The sequence below is a fragment of the Aythya fuligula genome, chromosome 1 (genome assembly GCF_009819795.1).
Source record: "Aythya fuligula isolate bAytFul2 chromosome 1, bAytFul2.pri, whole genome shotgun sequence".
In the NCBI taxonomy this organism is placed as follows: domain Eukaryota; kingdom Metazoa; phylum Chordata; class Aves; order Anseriformes; family Anatidae; genus Aythya; species Aythya fuligula.
The window spans coordinates 112,870,527-112,893,280 of record NC_045559.1 but is presented as its reverse complement, the minus strand read 5'-3'; the positions used below and the strand labels follow the sequence as shown (position 1 = coordinate 112,893,280).

The 22,754-nt window shown below is 36.2% G+C and overlaps 1 protein-coding gene across 1 annotated transcript in view; it reads left to right on the top strand.

Annotated features, from left to right (window-relative positions):
* KCNJ6 (potassium inwardly rectifying channel subfamily J member 6) overlaps positions 1–22,754 on the top strand; it is a 161,946-nt gene that overhangs the window by 24,811 nt on the left and 114,381 nt on the right. The window lies entirely within an intron of this gene.

Here is a 22,754-nt window from a genome sequence, read left to right as displayed (position 1 = left end):
AGTAGCATCTTAATTTTAAGGTGTCTGAAGTGAAGGCTGTCCTGAGAGGGTATACACAGTGCCTTAGTGCAGGACAGAAAGCATCCTATAAATGCTCACCCTGGCATACTACACAGCATATTTCCAATGGGGATCACTCCAGTCTAAGTAAACTCAACCTGACTCTCTGGGAATCTAACAGAGTTAAAAATAAAAAAATAAAAAATAAATCTTTAGTTTGAAAAATATACTATGATGTGTGTGACTGGAATTACTAATGTTCATTTGTTTCATTGAAGTTTAAGATGTCTTCACCTTTGCCTTTCAAAATCTTTTTCAAAAATGATTTTTACTCCTGGAGCAAGCTTTGCAGTTATGTGGGATTACAGTTATGAAGATTGTACTCTGCTAGAACTCACTAGCCTGATTTGCACTTGAAACTCCCACAGACCTGCACTAGAAATTTTAGGCATATCAGTTTAAATGTAACTTTTCAAAGTGTGATAGCAGAACCCGTGTCACTCAGATGCTTTTACATATTAAACTGCATTTTGCTGAAGTCTAGATCCTGAAGTCTCTCTTGTTACTAGTCCTTTGCAGTAAGGTTGCTTAACTGAAAGCAGGAAGGCTTACGGAGCAGGTAATTAGTGTGCTTACTGTGGGAGGGAATTTGAACAAACAAAAGAAAAGCAAAAGGAGTTATAAGCTTCAATGTAACCATGAAGGGAAAAAATAAGAAAAGCCCTTTTTACTGTACCTTAGGGAGGTTCGTCACATCATGTTTCAATAACAGGAGTGTTCTCAAGAAAAAAAGAGGCAGGAATGTACAAGGTTCTGTCTTTAGACTCCTGCTGAGCAATAATGGAAGTATAACTCATTAAGGGCCTGATCAAGGGCTCATTGAAGCCAAGTGAAAGCCTCCCACTAATTTCAATGGGCCTTGGATCAACTTTAAGTGCTTAGAGTGTAAATATGACTGCATTAAAAACATGATGAGCCAATGTCTGCTTTCAGTCAGGGCTGGTTATATTATGCCAATCCTCACCCAGAGCTGGCTCACAGCTTCCCAGGAGCATCAAAGTTTAATATTCCAAAATGGAGAGCTTGAGCCAAGCTACTCCAGATCTGAAATAGGTAAAGGGCAAAGCTGGTACAGAAAAGACATGGGGAAAGATTTGGTGAGCCAGGCTTGCTGCTGCTCCTGTCCCTGAATGGATGAAAGACAAAAAATTAGTACCTCTGCAATTGTTTGTCCCCATCTCCTTGGACACCTCCGTCTCAAGCAGCCTGAATTTCCAGAGCTTTGACTAGAGCAAGTGTCCTGATTTCAGTTAGGACAGAGAACTCTGAACTCTGTTCAGTTAGAACTCTGTCCTAACTGAAACCAGGACATCAAGCTGCAAGACAAACACAATTTTGAAATTCCCAGTAGTTTAGTGTCTACTTTTCCTGTGCATTTGCCTGTATGCAAAGCCAGTCCTGCTTTCACCGGTGACAATGGTCTTTCTATCACACCAGTCAGGTAGTCCTTCTTTCTTAACTTGTAAGACCTGAAAGCCAATGACTCTATCAGGGAATGACACTGATTTTATAATTACTTTTAGCTCAGAGTCTTGACTATTTTGGTGCTAAACAGTCTGTAGAGAAAGGAAAATCTTTAACTGCATTATGTATTAGTCCTTAGTTTCCCAAAATATTTCTTTTTAACTCCTTAGCTATTTACAGTATATATTAGCCTGCTTCTTAGTCAATGGATATCCTCCTCAGTTCCCAAGTGTGATCTGACTTCATATGCTCAAACTTCATGTCTCTTCCTGAGTTCTCTAAGCGCTGTTGCACAGGGGGCTGTAAAAGTTGACTTGGCAATGTCATTGGAAAAAAAAATAATTTGAAAGGCTATTTGCAGTCCAAATAAGAGTTTGGAGTACCAAACCTTTGATTTTCAGTGTGTTACTTTTCTCTTTTGCATTTTGTTAAACATGTAATGTCAAGCTGCCCAGGAGCCTTCTTGCATACATATATTAAGAGCATTTTCTCTACCCCAAAACATAAGTAGATAAAAGCCTACCCATACAACAAACATATGTTTACTCTCTTATATTCTGATTCATTGGAAAAGATTTGCAGAAAAAATGTAATGTAAGATGTTGATGATTGGGGGGGGGAGGGACACACGCGACACTCGCTCATCCATGACTAAAAACTATCCATGATGAAAAAATATGTCTTCTTTCCATTCCTATAGTAATTCTAAGCTGTAAAATGATGGTTCTTTTCCCACACACACATAAAAAAAAAAAAAAAAAGCAGGGGGGAGGGGGGTATTAGTAGTGAGAGAACAAGAACTTGTCAAAAAAATTATGGAGTTTGACCTGTTATTAAGTGAGTCAGTTTAAAGTCGTGGACTCTGCCAAATTTAACACCCTCTTCAGCCTACTGAAAAAGCAAAGTTGATTTAGTAGAATCCTTTGCAATGGCAAATATTTTAAACATCTGAAATGCTGGAACTCTACATGCCATGCAAGTCAGATGTAATCCTCTGTACTCTAGTTCTAATCAAAATAAAAGCATATCCTCAGTTCAGGCCAGAAAACACAAAAATTGGGCAAACACACAAGAGCATACATTATGCAAGCTGGAACAAACAAATAGATAAATAAATCTTATTTCCCAATGACCAATAGAAAAGGATAAATAGAGTCAGGAGTCAATCTGTATTTTTAATTATTTATATATATATTTTTTAACAATTCCTTAATTTATTAATTGGTTAATGAATACAGCTGAATTCAAAAACCGACCTTATAAACATGCAGTATGCTCACAAAACTGAACTGACCCTGATGGGAAAATAGATATGACTGATAGTTGATCTTTATTAGGTAAGTTGTAAAAAAGTGATTTGATACTGTTGTTTGTTCTCTGGGGTAACTCATAACATTACCTTAAGTTTGTTCAGATTAATTCTTTAGGTACTATTTCACATATATTTTCTTTTTAATCAATGATCTGTTGATCACTAGTTGTGATAATCCTTTTTTCTTGAGGAAGAAAAAAGTAAACATTGGGAAAAAAAAAAAGATTAAATCAAGCATAAATAAGAAAGTCAGAGACAGTAAAGAACCTTTAGAAAGAAAAAATAAATGTCTCTAAAATACTGAAAGTATTCTGAAATCTTATGTCACTGTTACCAATACCTTGCTGCCACCAGCTGAAGTCCAACAATGTCTACTAATGTATTAATTAATTATTCTATTTCCCTGTAGGAAGTGATAATGCAGTTTGAGTCCTGATATCAAGCAAGAGTTCATATCACACATATGATAGCTAGAAAGATAGACAGACAAACAGGCATTTGTATATATACATACTTATATGTATCTTTTAGTGTGAAAAAATATGTGACAATAATCCTTCCTTTAGACCAGTGCAGCAGATGGCGATTTTGGATATCACGAGCAAACCCTACCTCTGTGTTTAGGTAGATACATTCAAGCGCAACATGGTCAAATACAAATATCTCTCTTCTTAGAAGTTTTTTGGATAGAAGACAGATCTCAGTGAAAATATCTTTAGACTATATTTCATAAATGAACAAAGATTTGGAAAAGGGAAGCTCCTTATTTATCCAAATTAAATGATACATCCATAAGCCAAATCAGTCCTTTTTTTTTTTTTTAGAAAAAAAAGTGAACACCCTAAGGGATACATGAAAAAGCTGTATAGATTGGTTTTTGTTCAGATATTCAGGCAAGTTCAGATATTTGGCCCACAGCCTAAAGTGATTACTTCTAAGCAGAAATAAAATGCATATTTCAAAGTTCCATTTGACTTCCAAATCTTTGCTTAGTATGAAGTACTATTGACATTTGTTACTGTTAAATTTTAATTTGTCCAACTTGAAAAGTCAATGTTTAACCTAATGATTTTTGAACAAGTTAAAAAAAAAAAAAAAAGCAGAACAGAGTTTTGGGCAATTAATAAGGAATGATAAACACAGGAACTCAGGATACAATTTTACTACTACAGTTTTTCTATTTAACATCTTTGTCAGTGACACAGAGAATAGAATCAAGTGCACCCTCAGCAAGTTTGCCAATGACACCAAGTTGTGTGGTGAGGTTGACATATGGGAGGGAGGGAAGGGATTCCATCCAGTAGGACCTTGCAGGTTTGAGAGAACCTTATAAAATTCAACAAGGTCAAGTGCCAGGTCCTTCATCTGGGTTAGGGCATTCCCAAATGCAAATACAGGCTGGGCAGAGAAAGGATTGAGAGCAGCCTTGAAGAGAAGAACTTGAGGGGGCTGGTTGATGAGAAGCTCAACATGAGCCGGCCAATTGGGCTTGCGGCCCAGAAGGTCTACTGTATCCTGCACTACATCAAAAGAAGCATGGCCAGCAGGGCAAGGGAGGTGATTCTCCCCCTCCACTCTGCTCTTGTGAGACCCCACATGGAGCACAGTGTTCAGCCCTGGGCTCCCCAGCACAAGAAGGATATGAACCTTTTGGAGCAAGTCTAAAGAAGGGCCATGAGGATGTTCAAAAGGCTGGAGCACCTCTCCTGAGAAGACAGGCTGAAGGAGTTGGGGTTGTTCAGCCTGGAGAAGAGGAGGTTGTAATAAGGCACCTTACAGATGGCTTTCAGTACCTACAGGGGGCCTATAAGAAATCCGGAGAAGGAATCTTTGTCAGGGACTGTAGTGAAAGGACAATGGGTAATTAAAAAAAAAAAAAAAAAAAAATTAAACTAAAAGAGGGTAGATTTAGATTAGATATAGGGAAGAAATTATTTCCTATGAGGGTGATGAGGCATTGGAACAGGTTGACCAGAGAAGCTGTGGATGTTCCATCCCTGGAAGTGTTTAAGTGTATGCTGGATGGGGCTTTAAGCAAGCTGGTCTATTGAGAGGTGTCCCTGCCCATGGCAGAGGGGCTGGAAACAGATGATTTTTGAGGTCTTTTCCAACCCGAACTATTTTGTTATTCCCATATACACCAAAAATTAATAGCAAAAGAACAAATTTTGTTGAGATTATGTCATATTGGCTATTTTTACACCACAAATTCCTACCAGCAAAGCACTGTTTAGAGATTTGACAACTTTCTGATATAGCTGTCCTGACAGTACTTCTTAGGACACATCCACTCTATCAAAAATTCATATCTGTAATATCATGCCTTATTTCACTTGGGACATATGAAGTTGTCACAGAGAAGACACCTCTTATTGCAACTCCAGAACCAATTTTCCAGTAAAACATACAAACATTCCAATAGCAATAAAGAGATCCTTATACAAGGATAGCTATTAGAATAAAATATATTAACACATACAGGGCAACTATATCACAAATACTTCTCAAAATATATTTCAAAACCATTTTTCAACATTGCCACTAAATACTTGGTGCTAGTTACCACACAGATTACTGCTCACCTTCTGAAGAATTAGTACTGCAGTACTAACAATTGTAGCTATGTAAAACTTCCATGGAGCTTACATGCTCTCATTTGGAGTAATTTAACCAATGTCTGTCTTGCTTTCCAGGAAAAAAAAAAAAAAAAAAGAAAAAAGAAAAAAAAAAAAAAAAAAAAAGGATCAGGTTCTTTAAGTTTTTGAGGTGCCAAAACAGGCAGATCTAGGCAGATCTATCCCATGAAATGCTTTCAGAATTGGCTGGACATCTACACTCATTCATTTATCAGCATCAGCACTAGCTTTTGAAACTTCCACCAGTCTCCATATGTACTCCAGACAGCTCAATATCTTTTATAATTTGACACAGTGTTTCTCAGGTTGTCAGGGTGTAAAATAGCAGAGAAAAGAGACCACAAATAGAAGAGAGTATAATGGTCATTGCATTGTGTCTTTTCTGACCAGTGCAGCTAGTAAAGTTAAACCAAAGTCATAGCCTTCTGAGCAGCCCAGAAGGATTTAAATTGTGCACAAGGGCAGGCATACTGATGAATGAATTCACTGCAGGGAACTCAGCAATTCAATCTGGGGTACTCCTAAAAGGATATTGGGTAGCTTCATGGGTTACAGTTGATTTGACAAGAGTGATAAATGGAAATAGAGGCCACAAAATCTCCTGTCTCACCTCCCCCTTTCAATTCCACTCTTGATAGACTGTACACATATTAACAGCTTTCTATGCCTTTCAAGGATATGTATTTCTGGCAAGGACATATACTTTTCTGACAAGGTTTACAGAACATTTTGTTTTGCACCATGCATACACATGCTGCTGGATCCTATTTCTATTATATATTCAAACACTACACATAAGATTGCCATCACACAATCTGTCTTGTGCTGTCCCAAGGAGAAGAAAAGGTCCAAACTGTGATGTAAAAAATAATTCTCCCTTTACTAATTATCATCCAGAATTGGCAGACTTGGTCTTTCTTTCCTGTTAGGAGAAAAATACTATGGTACCTGTTCCTCACTTCTCCTCATCCATTCTTTCATCCATCTGCACTGTTGTTAGTAACTTCAAATAAGTTTCTCAATGCCAGCACATCAAACCAAGATGGAAGTATTCCATCAGTAGAAGTCCTCATGTGCTTCTCTATTATATCACTACAAAACAAGTTCAATGGCATTTAACCATCCACTTAAACAGGTGTGCCATTGCTTTCCTGTTTAGAGAGAATTTGCAGTATTGGTACTTTAATCTATGATGAAGGTTAGCAAGAACATGTGTAGACTTTGTCAAGAACTGTAGACAATCAATTTTCACCTCAGTCAAAAATACTACAGTACTAAATGTACTTTGTATACATGTAGACATCAGCACGTGAGCTCAAGAGTTATCAGAGCTAAGGTATTTATACTACCTATTGCAAAAGAACAGAGAAAACAGTGTTAAATTAATTTCTGAAAGGGATGAATTAATGTATATTTTACATTAAATTAGTACTGTTTTGGTACTACTGGATGACGTTACCTGGATATGGATAAAATTAAGTCAAACTCAGTTTTTAATGGATGAGGTTAAATCCTAGAGACTTCCACTTAAAGAAATATAAATAAATAAATAAATATCCATTGTAGTCAGGACAGTTATACAGTGAGTTATTCTCCAAGCCTTATCACATCCAGAGCAAGGAGGATATAACTTTATACTCTTCTCAGAAAACAGGGCAAGTAGAGGGCTGTAGCAAAGCAAAAATACAGAGCTACTCCGTGTGTAAAAGATGTGCAAGGAAGAGTCTGTGGAATACATTTAAAGATAAATTTTTCCCTGATTAAATTTTTTATCTTGTACCTAGAAACTCATAACCTAACCAAACACACCAAAGGCAGTGATTATTCTGGGTTTGAAATTGTGCTCCAGGGGTAAAAATTTTGACAAACATGACTTACCAAGACCTTCCGGAATGCTACTTAAATTTAATGAGCCACAGAATCGTCACTGTTTGAGACTCAGATGACACATCTTCTGCACTGTCTGTGGAGCAGAAAAGGACACAAACTTCTGTGAAATTGTCCTATATGAATTCTCCACTTCCTAGCAGTAAATTCAATCCAAGAAATGACTCCTTAGCTTCTAATTTTCAAAGAATTTCCAATGAATTAATGTGATTGAGACCTCTAATCCCTCCGAGAAATGTGATTGAAACTGATCTCAAAACTGTTGATATGCTGTTAGAAGAGAAAATAAATCACAGAATCACAGAATTTCTAGGTTGGAAGAGACCTCAAGATCATCGAGTCCAACCTCTGACCTAACGCTAGCAGTCCCCACTAAACCATATCCCTAAGCTCTACATCTAAACGTCTTTTAAAGACACTAGTCGTAACAGCCTGATTTCCGTAGGAAATCAGAATAAAAAAGAATGATAGTCTTGGGTTCATTTGAAAATATATTTTACTGTCAAATGTCTGGATTTAGGGAAAAAAAAAAATGAAGTTGGCATAGGAAAAGGTATTAACATCCATGTCTCCAAACAGAAGAATTTAGACATTTTTTTCAGTCACATCAAATATCTGTCTTTACCATAGCATCTCCATTAAAGTGCAAAGAAGAATTCACCAGTTTAAATTTTCCTTCAGCACTTCCAGAAAAGACCAGTGATTCATCCATCTAACTGCCATTGTTTTGGCTGGGAAAAAAAAAAAAAAAAATACTTGGATGCACATGTCCACGTAATCTATTTGAACCTAAATGTTATCTCATTTCCAGTGTGGTTTTATTTAGTTCTCCTCCCTATTAAGCTATTTTCACATTCTTCCATCAAACAAAAGGAAGCATCTTGGACCTTCAAGATCTAATGCAAAACTCCAAAAGCTCAGTTCTTTCCCCTTTTCCTCAAACATCCTACACTAAACCCATCAAACAGTGTCCAATCTCCTGAGACAGATCTAAATAGGCTGGTACCCTTCACACAGTGTGTCTTATGAATAATTGCTCAAGACTCAAACACACTGCAGACATATTAGCACAGTACTACGTCTAACCTAATAAATTTGGCTTCTCAGCAAACTGATTAGCTCCTCTAGGAGATTCTGCCTTGCTAACACAACAGTTCTGTCTCTGGTCTCCAAAGCTGGGCTGTGATCTACCACAAAACTCATCCCCCTGCCCCATCAACTAGTAAGACCCTCACATTGTCCCCCATCCCCAATAAATCCTCTCTTTCATAATTCACATGGATTTCTCTGTCCTTTGTATTCCTTTGACCTCCCTCAAGGGAAGAAGAGAAAAATATCTCTGAGATATTTCCTTGCCCTATCTGATATTCTCCCTCTATTGTCCCCTTTTCCCTATTCTTGCAGTATGAGCTGGTTCTGCTGAAGGCAGGTCATTTCCTCAGCCCTAACTACAGAAATTCCATTGTTTATACCCATAGAAGTTAGGAATAAGGTACCATTCTATATGGCTATGCTCAGCAGAATCGGCCTTGAAGAATGAGTTCAAGATTTTAGCTCAATAAAATCAATAGCAGCAGCAGGGAAAATGAAAGGGGAAAGGGAAAAGGAAAAGGAAAGGGAGAGGGGAAGGGGGAAGGGAAGAGAGAGGGAGAGGGAAAGAAGGGGAGGGGAGGTGAAGGGGGAAGGAGAGGGAACAAGAGGGAAAGGGGAAGGGAAAGGGAGAGGAAAGTGCATTAAATGTTGTGTATTTGAAATACAATACCTTCTGTAGGTCTGAGGCCTTCAGATTCAGAAAACACTAAGAAGAACAGGTTTAAATCACAATGCATTTCAACAAATATACAAACAAAACATGAAGAGTGTCATATTGGGCTGTCCATCTACCAAGAGAGAGAGATCCATGAGGAGACAGGCCAAGGGGGTGGGTAGATGATCCATGGCTCTTTTCAATTTTTCTAATCTGGCTCAGATTACAATCATGAATTTCAGTAATAGAGATACTGCAAAAAACTTCTGTAATAAAAAATGTACCGTATTGTGCTAGACAGAATGAAGAAACTATTTTAAAACATTATAACAAAATTTATGCTGAAGAATATAGCCTGGGGATCTCAAAGTAGTAGGACAGATTTTATTCACTAAAAAACTTCAGTGGGACATTTCTCTTTTCAAATAAGGAAGTATAATATAATTATAGTATAATAAGGAAGTAGATGAGTGTCTGAGTTAGATAGACTGTGCACATCTTATGGAAGTGGAACTGTGATAAATCTGTTAGTTCTTGACTAGTGTTAATTATATATTTGGGCATGCCAAATAATTTTCAGGACAAATGGAAATAATTTCCTTCTCTTTCAATCCAAGATTCCCCCCAAATCATAAAACAAGTGATTTTGGAAATGATGTGACCTTGTGGATAAGGTAAAATAGAGCCCATAAACAAAAAAACAACAAGCATAAGGAACCCCTTCTAAGCAGAAAATTAAAAATAATCTGAAGGTGCTAGAGGTCTCATGCCTGTTTGATAATGTGAGAAAGAGTTCTCCTTCAAAGACTGGAGTAACAGAAAACAAAATGTAATTACCATCTGACAGCTTTCTGTATATACAAAGGATTGGTAGCTCCTAATGGGCAGGTGTCCACATTACAAAAAAACATTAATTAGTACTCCTGTTGGCAGGCTTAACTGAGAAAAACATGACTAAATGAGCATGGAACTGAAGTGCCTTCTGTGATGATAATTACATATACCCACATTTATTGTAATTTTGGGATGTGATTTTCCATTTGGATCTGAATCACTGAAAGGGTCTAGTTGTTGTGACAACATACAGGGATAATGACTCTATTAAAACACTCAGGGTCTAATTTCCAAAGGTATTCATCACCCACACCTTTAATGGGATCAGAAAACTTTTGGTAGCTTGGAAAATTAGAACACTCGTCATAATTTCAGTACAGAAAATGAAAAGTAGGAATTATAAGAAAACTACAAAGTAGCAGTGACTGTGAACAAAATGGAATAGCAACACTAAACATTAAAAGAACAGGTTGCATAAAAATAAGGAAGACAGAGAAGTTCGAAAGGAAAAATATTTATTATTATTTTTATTGTAGTTGTTGTTGTTACTATTGTTTATCTTGCATGAAGAAAAAAGAAAAGAAAGAAAAAAAAAACAATAATAAGTGTTTATCCTGGTTATTATGTGTAACAGCAACTTCCTTTAGTAGCAGAAACAGATTTAAAGAGTATATTAAAACTGAATAATAAAGTTCCTATAAAATTTGAAGGGAAACAGTACTTATCACAAGTATAGACTGTAAGCAAGTTATGAATGATATGGAAAAGTCTGTTGTGATAGAATTGGATGAAACCATTCACAAGAGACTAATCCCTATAGCGTAACACTGAAATGTTATTCTGGGCTCCAATATATTGGGGACCACATCTGCAAAAAAGACCAACAGTTGTAAGCTGAGAAGCTCTGGGCCTTTCTGGTGATGTTCCATAAACCCAATTTATCTGGTCAATTGCAGAAACAATTATACACCATCTCCTAAAGCCCAAACAAGTAATTTTCCCCTCAGGTAAATGTTTGGAGTGCCTATATTGAATTTTCCAATACCTTTTATAATCACTATATTAAGCATCATGTTGTTTTAATGTTCTTGATATGAAACCCTTTGTGGTCATGATTCATACCAGCCTGTAATTAGTAATTACACAGCAATCAATTTAGCCAAGTGAAAATCATTCTGATCTGAACAGGTGTGTCATTGGTGTTGATTTCAGGGGATGGGCAGAAAAATGAAGATGTTTGATTAGTACTGTACACTCAGAGAAAGAAATGAAGAATGTATTTCCATCCAACAGAATTCAAACTGAGGTAGTCACTTTAATGCATGTCTTTTCAAATACTACTGAAGAGCCTGCAAAGATGTCAGAACCTTAGGCCGTGACCCTGTACTTAGACAGCTCTATCCAGAGTGAGCCTATCTGGGGTCAGACCACATCCAGCAGCAATTCATGAAGACATGTAGCTGGTCCGAATGCACTGGATTTCACAATCAAAGACTTTATGCCTTTATTAACATTTTCCAGGCTTCTGCAGCTGAAAATGTTCTTGAAAGAGAAAGAAAAACAAAAGAGATAAAACATAGTCTATAAAGTTGCATATAAAGTTGCACATGGACTGTTTTATTGTGTAGTTGGAAAAACCTGGAACAGCTGCAGTATGAATGACTGGAAGAATCATAGAATCACAGAATGGTTTGGGTTGGAAGCGACCTTAAAGATCATCTATCCCACCCCCTTCCATGGGCAGGCACACCTCCCACTAGACCAGGATCCCCAAAGCCCCATCCAACCTGACCTTGAACACTTCCAGGGATGGGGCATCCACACCTTCTCTGGGCAACCTGTTCCAGTGCCTCACCACCCTCATAGTAAAGAGTTTCTTCCTAATATCTAATTAAAATTTACCCTTTTTTAGTTTAGAAGAACTTTACTTTTTAGGAAAAAAAAAAAAAAAAAAAAAAGGATTATGAATAAAAGATGTCAAGAAACAACAAAACATGATCTTGCCTAAATCTTGTTCCCATTTTCTGTGAATAACGATTAATTTAACCTTAAAATAACTAGAGTTGTCTGAAGTGTTAAACATTGAAGAATTATGTAACAGACATCAAAATCAAGTTAAGCTGCAAAACTCTGAGGACTTTTATGTATCTCATCTATTTAGCACAGTGATAGAAAACATATTAATAGGACACTATGGGAACTACAATGTGCTTATCTCATTAGCCAGGTTGGAAGTTAACTGATTGAATCTTGGGTACAATCTAGAACATGGGGAGAAGAAAAGGCCACTAGAATGGGAAATAACAGCATCTTCAAAAACAAATTTTACATATTATCATAATACACAGTGTTATGGAGATACAGTCTCCACAGGCATGTGGCTGCATTAGCTCATGTCAGTGGTGGACAGGAGATCTCTGCACTGTGGCCAGTACGCTAAGACATCCCAAGTTAGCAAGTAACTGCAGTCAAGCTGACAGAAACCAAGAGATTTCCAGCTGATAACCAATTCTTGCTTGACATACTAATGCTCCATGATGCTCTTGGGAGTCTTTGTTGTCTGGTATTGCCATCATCAAGTTCTGTGTTCATGTAGCTCTGGGTCAAAGTGAGCACCTCACACATTCATACTCATGCTGTACCTGAGCATATTCTGTGCTCTCTGCTCTCTCTGTGTCATTGCACAAGGTGTTCATCCACATCAGGAGTGTTCAGCTTTCAAACAGCTCCTAGGACCATGGGTAGCTCCAGCTCTCGCTCTATTATACTGCTGCTTCTACCTTATGCATGGAGGCTTTTCAGACAAGAGGGAAGAAAGGTTAAAACAATCAAGGAAGTTGGAAGAAAGTGTAGAATCTTGTAATGTTGAAAAAGCAGGGACTTTCCCAGATAGTGAGTGAGGCAAGGGTATGCAATACAAGAGACAAGATGGCTGAAGAAATGGTAGACATGTAGAAAGATGATGGGCAGCCTGCCTAGGAGATATCAAGGTAGAACAGAGGAGCCCAGAAGATATATATGCAAGAAGTTAATATCATCACAGTTTAATATCTTCATAACAGAATAAAATGCTTTATCCCATCCCTATTAGAGCACATATTTTAGCCTTTAAAAGATAATAGACATAAATATTTTAGTACCATTAATGTTCAGATAGATTAAAAGCAACAGAAATGGCTAGCTTCATGAGCTGACTTTTTATCACCAGCATTATATATAGTATTCTGGGGATGGTTAAACTTAGAGAGAACTCATTTTGAAACTTCTCCATGATGTGGAACCGTATATGCAGTACAACGTGTATAAAGTATAATCAGCTGTACTGTTTAAGGAATATATAGATTTTCTGTGTCTGGCTTGTAAATCTTTAGTCTGATTCAAATAGAATTTATCCATATATTCAGTTACATATTTCAGTTAAAACGTATTCCAACCCCAAGATGAAATACAGGAGATGTCTACATGGCACAACACAGCCATGTCTAGGTAAAAAGCTAACAAGTACTAGTGGTGCGGTTACATTCGTGCAAGGCTCTTGCAGACCAATTTACGTGTTGACAGCTATTGTTCTTTCAGTGGCTGCTTGGGGATATCTAGGCAGCATTGCACTATGCTGAGCAGGCATTCCCTTGCAGAAAACAGCCTTTTGTTTTAGTTTGAAAGAATAAATGCAAATGATAACTCTAGCCTCAGTTGACAATAAGCATGAGTCTCAGAGCAGTCAGAACCCTTTGTCAGCATGGTCTAAATAAAAAGGTAATGGCAAGAGCAACATTAAACTTACTTTCACCCTGTGTGGTCTTTTTCTTAATGAACATTTTGCACTTCTCTGTCATTTATGATCACGTATAATATATCACAATATATTGTACATATTATTAAAATAAGACTATCAACACAACATCGAAAGACCTTGGGAGATGCTATGACTGAGCCTGTGCAGTTCAAGTAGTAGGAAGTCCCTGCCTCAAAGATGTACAGTCTATTTAGATAAGATAGATAGTACTTGTGGGTTTAAGGCATAGAGAAGGAGGTGGATACACTGCGATAGCAACAAACAGCATGCTAGTTTCACAGCCGTTCTTTTTGGAAATGTGGGAGAGTGTGAAGAGAGGGAGAAGGAAGGTGTTTTTTTTTATAAAGGAACAAGTTAAATGGAGAGAAAAGGGAAGGGAGAAAGCATTTTAGGAAAGATGATGAGCTGGATAAACCAAGAGAGAAGCAGCAGCACATGATGGTGAGAAGAGCAAGAGGTAAAGGATAGGGGCAAACCTTTAGCACAGCGGAAGGAAGGCAATCAATACCACAGAAATTCCAGAAAGAATTACCTGTTAGCCATCTAACAAGTAAGTATTTAGTCTGATTTAGTCATGTATACTGCATTTCCAATGAGTTGAGAACTGCCAGCAGTGATTCATCTACTCAAGGCACTCAGATTAAGATAGACTAACTTTTATTTAGATGTTCAGTATTCACTCTGTTGATAATACAGGGAGTTTAATTAGCTTAGACTGTATATTCACATTTTTATGTGGATAAGTGTATGTATATAGTATATACATGTATATCCATATAAACTTAGGTGACATGAGTCCCAAGCCATATGTCTAAAGGTCCCTATATCGATTATTTCATCTGCATCTCCTGTTATTATCTTCATTAGCTCTTAGGGGCTGGCAGATTGAAGGCCAGGGCTTGACTTTGTCCATTTAAGGAAAGGGAGATTTTCACCCTACATGGGAATGTCACTGATAACAAAATAATCGTGCAGAAAGTACTACACTATAATTTTCTGATTTATCAGTGTGGAAGACATCACCTTAAACAAAATCTAAGTTCTCAAATTCAGAAAGGCTGATTTACCACAACATTTCTCTATTTTAATGCTGTTGCAGTTTCACTGAAAAATATCTGTGTAAGGGAGTTGTAAAAGATATGGACAGGGAGCGATTTTCATTATTAGCATTTTTGCATCATCTGACACATTTCTTGTTCATTTTTGCTTTTGAAGATTCATTTTCATAGATCTAACAAGAAAAGGGTGCTAAAATTGGAAACTGTGTGAGATACTTTGGTATTATTCAATCTGGAGCCAAATCTGACACTGAAGACAGTTTTTGCTTAAGAACTTTCATTGAATGAACATGATCACAGCACAAAACAAGATCACAAGGTACCTGAAGAAATGGGTTCAGTTTGAAATGTTTGATCTATTCTCTTCACTTATGATTTATTTTTTACAATACATCAAGGCAAGTAATAAGTAAAACATATTTTATTAGCTCATTGTTCTCTTAAGTAGTTTAAATAATCATTTCTAGATTTCTTCGGGCATGCTTCTACCTATAATTATTCATGTGAAATCCCTGGTTTATAAATAGTCTTCAAGTGATTCTTACAAAAATCTGGAGTTTAATGCCATAAGAATGCAAACAACAAGATGAGTCTTTCCTTTTCAGGTCAGAGGGGCAATGAGTTCATGAAACACTAAATGCAGACATTATTAACATCTGAAAATATATAAGCATTATGAAAATAGATATAAGCATATAGAAAATGGATATCTACATGTATTTTCTATATATAGATATCTATTTTTCTATATGAAAATGAATAAGTATTTTTAAGTCTGTTTACTATAGCAATTCTTCTCTGTTATGCTTCCACCAACTTTTTTTTTTTTTATATATATATATAAGGAAGCTGTTCAAGGTACCTTTTATTTCCTCTATTAAAATTCAGAGTATATTAATATATGACCTAAAAAGGAAAATAGCAGTTTCTTAAAAGTTTGATCTCCAGGTCTTTGAATTGTTAAGAACATTTCCACTGATTATATAGCTTTTCAACATGCATTAATTATACAGTCACCCTTCCACCCGTCAGGAGATTTAGATGACAAAACATATGTAAAATTATCCACTCTGTCTTGAAGACTGTTTGTTGAGACTTGAGTTATGCTGGTTTTTCCAATGCAGTTTTAACAACCCAAAGTGCTTTTTTGCTATATTTTTTAGTATAGCATCACTACACCATTTTGATGCCAGGATATTCTTCTTCATTTTCATCTTATACGTACACTTGCTAGTTTCACATTGTTGGCTACTAATGCTACATTTAAGCTTTAACTACTTCATTGCAAGTACCTTTGTCTATAATCTGTTAGAACATTCAAACACTCTCAAAAGCAAGCAGTACATACAGTGCATTGGCTGACAAAGTACAGAAATTGAAGTTCTCCTTGTGTTTAGGCAACACGACTTCTTATAAGAGATGTGTTTTTACTGGGATCTGAGGCAATCAAATAAATATTTGGGTATTCTGTAGGGTCTTTTTAATGGCAGATGAAAATTAATCTGACATACTTTACCCACAAGAGCAAAGAACCTGAGAATGTAAACCTGCCTTTAATCATGTAATAATACCAGCAAATTACTTAACCCCTACGTTTGGTCTTTCTCCTTACCCCAGATATTTATTTTTTTACCTAATGGTCCCCTTAGTTTCTTAATGGCCATTTCACATTGCTACTTAAATTACTCTTCTACAGTTGACAGCAGATGAAACAATTACTTAACAGCATAATAATGTAAAACATAATTGTTTGTAAAATAATCTGTATAGTCTGGCACTGTTACCACAATAAATTAGGGATAATTTAAAATTTTTAGTTCATAGATTTGCAGACAAAAGTAGGTTGTTGTTGTTTTGTTTTGTTTTGTTTTAATATTTTTTACATTCATGTTCTCTGCACTACATTTTTAAATAAGTTTTTTTCAGTTATTTGAGAAAACCTGAAAACCTGAGATTTACTTCAACTTATACCTCTCTTAAAATGCCAAAAATAGAAAGTCACTTTCTCTCTTCCTTTCCTTTTGTTTTTGTTCTTTTTTTTATTATTGTTGTTGTTCTGTAAATATGAGTATTATCTCTCCTGCTAACATAAATTAAAAACTGTTTTTTATTTTTTCTCTTTATATTTCATTTATTTATTTTTCTTCTGGGAGATGCACGTACACTAGAAAATGTTCATACATACTCAGTAGCAGTCAGCAAAAACTATTTATGCTCCTCCTGTTCCCAGAAAAGTTTTCTACCTTTGGAACTACCATATGCCATTCCCACTATATAATATAGGAATGTTTGTATCTTCTTGTTAGAGAATGACAAAGTATTTGCAGTGGGTTTAATGCAAGACTCTGTGAGCTATGTATCTCGAGTTCAAGGCAAATTGAAAAGCTTCTATAGAACTGCTGCTGGATTTTCTGCCTAAATATGTGTATATATATATTTGTATATAGATGTATATATTTTTTCTATACATATTTCACAGTCCAAGCATGAAAGATGAGTAAGTTAACTAAAACTATGAGAAATGTAAAAACTATATTCCAGTTCAGAGAAATAAACTCAGTTTCTCCCATTGTTAATGCCAACTTCCTCCATGTAAGTCTTCTGACATGAGAGTTACTGAGTGTGCTTCACAAAATCTGAACACTTTAATGAGCCATACTCACATCTACTGTTCAATAAGTATAGTGAATCCAGGGAAGGTACATCCTCAGGAACTCTGCTTACTTCATATATTCAAATACTGTATTTTAAGTTCATTCCAACTAATGCAAATTGAAATCACCTCTTGTGGCAAGCACAGTATATTCCGCTGTAATATATTCTTAGCCATTCAAACGCTGGTATCACTGCAAGGGAATATGGATTACTCGCTCACATTCTCACCTCTCACCTTTGAAGCTGAGGGTGAGGCCAACTTGCCTGAGAACACATTGTTCTGGGTATGGCACAAATACAGTCCTTACAGGACCTATCCCAGATGTTAAAAAAAAAAAAAAAAAAAAAAAAGCAGATAAGCAGATAGAAACAACCATCCTACTTGGGAAGGGCAAGATGAAATAATAAAAATAAAGAAGACACATGCCATACTTTAGTTTTGGTGTGGAGAGAGATGAAAGGAGACTCAATAAATTTAGGCAGGTCTTACTTACGGCAGGTATTTTAGTAATAGTAGAAGAATGCAGTAACACAGCTCTTTTATTGATAAAGGTCCTAAAGATGAGCTATTAAGCTATTACTTTTCTTTGGTGTATATGTGTCCAGATAAAAATGAAAGTTTCTATGGTATTTTTCAAAGAGCTCCACCTCCTTCTGACAATCCCTCTCCATCTAAAATAAGCTATGCTTTCGAGAGCTAAGTGTAGGCTATTGCTAAAATGAATAACACATAATGAGTGCTGCATTTGCCTACACATCATCACTTAACAACCAGTATCTAATTCATTACTGTAAAGCATTTTAGGATGTCATGAGTATGAAAGACACTACATAAAATGAAATTCTATTACTCTCATTTAATAGTATTTCAAACATAACACCATTTCCATGTAGTTTGAAAAGTAATTTAAGATATCCCAAGATAGATTACTCTGAGCTAAAATTTCAGAAAAAGTTCTTGCTCATTGAATTTGCATTTAGCAATTGAATAGCTATTGCCTGAAAGGATATATCAATGAAATTACTAGGGATTTGCCACTGAATTACTTTTGAAAGTAACAAACCTTCAGAAGAAAAAAAAAAAAAAAGTATAATGGATATAATGTGTCTCAGTTCTGATCCATAGTTCAGTCAGTACAGGCCTTATGAAGTACTATTAGAAATTTTAGCCAAAGTTCTAGATTGCTTCAACAGATTCTTAGCATGGTGGTGCAACTCTGCATTTGTGAACTGGCAAAAGCACAACAGTATTTTCAGCTGTTCAGTAAACAAACAAAACAAAGATAATGCTCTCACCAATTTGTCTTAGCTGAAGTAAACAGCCATTGACCAGAAAGCTTCAGTATGTCCTTCGACTAGAAAAATTACAGGAAGATCATGCACTCTCTTTCTCAGCAATTTTTCCTTACAACACAAGTGTATTTCCTTACAACACTCTGTATTTTGATTCCCATCTGGAATTTGTTGCAATCCTCATTCTTTGCTAATGCATGACACGGAACTTATTAAGTCTGCAAGGTATTGTTAGCACTATTAACATCTTCTCATGCATGCTGTGACAGTATCTATGGCAGAATATACAGCGAGTGAAGTCAGGCAATGAGAGCTTTATACAAAGGTGCCTCATTTTCTTTGGCTGAGAAGCCAAAGAGTAATTTAAAGTCCACGCTTTCTGTGCATGTAATGACATGATAAAAATTTGAGATTTAATTCAATTTAAGATTAAGGACTGCACAATCTCAAAATATTGCAGAATGGAGCAACAGTTCATTTGCCTTAAGCAAGCTTATAGAAAGGAAATATCTCTATATTTTTTCTGACTACAGTGGGAAAAGACTCTTCATTATAATAATAAAAATTATTATCATAGAATGATAATAATTAAATTTCATAGCAGTGTCAAACAAAACATTAAAAAAAAAAAGGAAAAAAACTCCCCTAGAAAAAGGGCATTTGCCACTTCTTTCTCACACACCCTCAGCTGAATAAGGACCTCAGTTCTCACTGAGTGCAAAAAGTATAAAGAGTTTTAAATATCCATCTTTACTAGTTTAAGTTATCATGTTTCACACACTAATTTACATATCACGCATATCACATATTTGTACATTTCACACATAATTGTACTATATACATGCATGTGATTTCAAATACGAAGAGTGGGATTTATTGCTTTTTATTCATCCAGGAAGATAATAGCTATCTCACACAGATATGCAAGGGTAGCACATAGCTGCACACAGACCGGTCTCTTACAGTAGCAGAATCTATCTTTGTTGTTCCCCTAATGCTGTTGAATGCTTGCATTCTTGGCCCTAGAACAGGTTAACAAGAATCCGTGGACTCAACTCCCTCCAGAAATCACTAAATGTTGACTAAATAGCTACAAAAAGATATGAGCCTACGAAAGATACGAGCACTAGCTGAGATGAAAAGTAAGGACTGAATTGTTTGGTGTACTTTCTAAAGTTGCAGTTCTTGTTTTCCTTGTAATCTTGAAGAAGAATACTACCGGCATCTGCTCTTAAAGAGGAGTTCTGACCTGAAGTGAAACCACACCTGCTAAAGATAGAATGAAAAAAATGTTTTAATGGCTTTTTACCCCCATGCTAGTCTGTCAGAACTCATTCTGTTGGAAAGGATGGAATTTCTTACTTATTAGTCATCAAAATCAAATTTCTTAAAGTTGTTTTAATTTCCTTAAAATTTGCCATTTTGACAAAACAGATGAGTGGAAAAAAATGCTTTGAGTTTCCAGAAGGACTTTGTTGTGTGTATGTTTTCACAAACTAATGTTCATTAGAGAAGAAGAAAAAATTCAAAACCTTAGAAGAGTTTCATACAGATTCTAAACATCAGTGATAATGGTAAAAAAAGTGTGGTTTTGTTTTGTTTTGTTTTGTTTTGTTTTGTTTTGTTTTGTTTTGTTTTCAAGAAAATATCTGGAAAAAGAGAGGTCATTTTTGGAACCTCTCCTATTGAGAAACCACACTCCTACAAGACTACCTCTGTCTTCTGAAGAAGGAGGATCAATTTTGGTAGTCCTGGTCATTTCCTTCCAGAAAAGGCAACCAAACCATTCCTATATTTTCAAGTGCAGCAATTAGCTCAATCTTGTTAGCCATTTCATGTTGGCTCTCAAATATGGAAATTCACATGGGTGACAGTTTCATAAACCTGAAAACCTTAGCTTCTTCCCGTACATGATATACCCTATCTGATGTAGAGAAAATCTGTAGTATCTAAAAATAAATATTTCTGTTTCATGCACTTACCTGTCAGTGGTCTCAAAACACTACAGAAGGAAGAAGTAGGAAAAAGTACATTCTGCTAGTGTTTGTTTGTACCAGCTTCTTCAAAACAAACAATATTTGATCATTAGCAGAACTCTAAGGTTCAAAAATGTATAACCTTTTCTTATATATTTTATTTAACACTTTCATTTAAAAGGGAAATGGTATACTAGTCTCCTATGTCCTTATGATAGACTTCATTATTAGTGAAAAGTACGTAATAATATGCAAGAGAAAAGTATTAATATTTAAAATCACTACTTGTTATTAGTCTAATAAATCCAACCTTCCATCTTCAGGACTCAACATTGATCTTCCCCAACTGTTCATTCCTGATAAACTGTGAGTTCTCTAGTGGGAGGGGGTGTTTTACAGCCACATTATACAGCTACATGGACACAAATTATTGATGATTTTCACAGTGCTGTGCTTTGCTTTGATGATTAATGCTATACAAGAAATTGCTATATATTACCATTAACTTTTTTTTTTTTTTTCTGGCACTCTTGTGCTATTTCTAATGCCAGTTTTCTTTCTTCCTCTTGTTTTGTGGTTTTGTTTTGATTTGTTTTGTTTCTCTTCCACAATAACGCATGAATCTGATGCTGAATGATATGTTATCAACATGGCTTATACCATTAACCTTGACACTGTTGCAGAATATAACCTTAAACCCTTGTCTTAATACTAAATACACTAAATGGTATGTATACAGTTGCGAAGCATTATCTGTTCCTGTCATGAGTTCCAATGTTTCCTATTGCTATGAAATGTGAGCTTTTGTTTGCAAAACTCTGGCTTTCTGAAGTGCAAGTAGTAGTAGGTTTGGTATAGAAAAATTCTTCTAGATTTTTATACCAAATATAAGCCAGTACTGGGATAAAACAGAAATGAACAACCCCCTCTCTTGTCATATCATAGTCAAATAGCATTGTAAAACTATGTCTATACTGTCAAATAACATCTGGTACGGACTACTCTCACACCATTCTCAGCTCATTGCTTACCCCAGTGCTGTTCATACAGACTCAGCCAAAGAAATATGGTGCCACACTGAATCCTGTCCCCAGCCATCTCAGCAACTACTGCAGGCCACCTCACACAGAAGCCAGCGCCTTGCCCCAGAGCTGAGACAGGGAGCAAGGAACACCTATTTGAGGTTACTGTCCATTAAAGTTATATCTTGGAGGTAATTTGCTCTGTTTATATCTGGGGGAGAAAAAGCTGCTTGTGTAGAAAGTCAGCATTTGCATACTCATGTCCTATAAGTCACTGTCTCCTGACCTCAACAGGGGCTTAGGCACAGCTCCCACACATATTTTTAATAGAAGTTGATACCCAGTACTTTTCCCTTCATCTGGAATTGTCAGCTGTGAGCATCTAAAATGTTTGCATTTTAAAGACAGCTGTGGTGTAATAGACAGGTAACTGGTAGCTGTGCTTACCCACAGGGCTGAGAATGAGTCACTAAAGAGGCTTGTATAGTTTCTGGGATCATAAGGGTCAGAGTAGCCATAACAACTTCTCAGAAACAGCTAACAGGGTTTTAAAGGTTTGTGAAGGGTTGACATTTTTAATTTAACCCAAACTCTTGCTCTAAATTCAGTAGGTGAGATGCAGATTCCAAGAGGTCATACCCTCTTGGGCATCAGTCCCTGTTAAGGGGAACTCCAGCAAATCTGAGGGTTTGACCAAGACTGACCAAGCCATCTGCCAAAGCAGGCTTAGTTACTGCAAATACAAGTGTATGACACAAGAAAACAAAGCAGACTAAAAATTTGAGTTCACAAATGAGTGACAAAGACACGCAGGTTTGAGTGGGAGTCCCTCACACACCAAAGGGAAAAAACAAACAAACAAACAAACAGTATTTCATTCAATTCATTTAGTTGTCAGGCCCAATATCAAGTCATTCATTCAAGCTTCCATTAGAAATTCATCTCTCTCTAAATAAGCTTTTTTTCTTTTCTTTTTTTTTTTTTTTCCAGTATATTTTTTCTGTGTGATGGCCA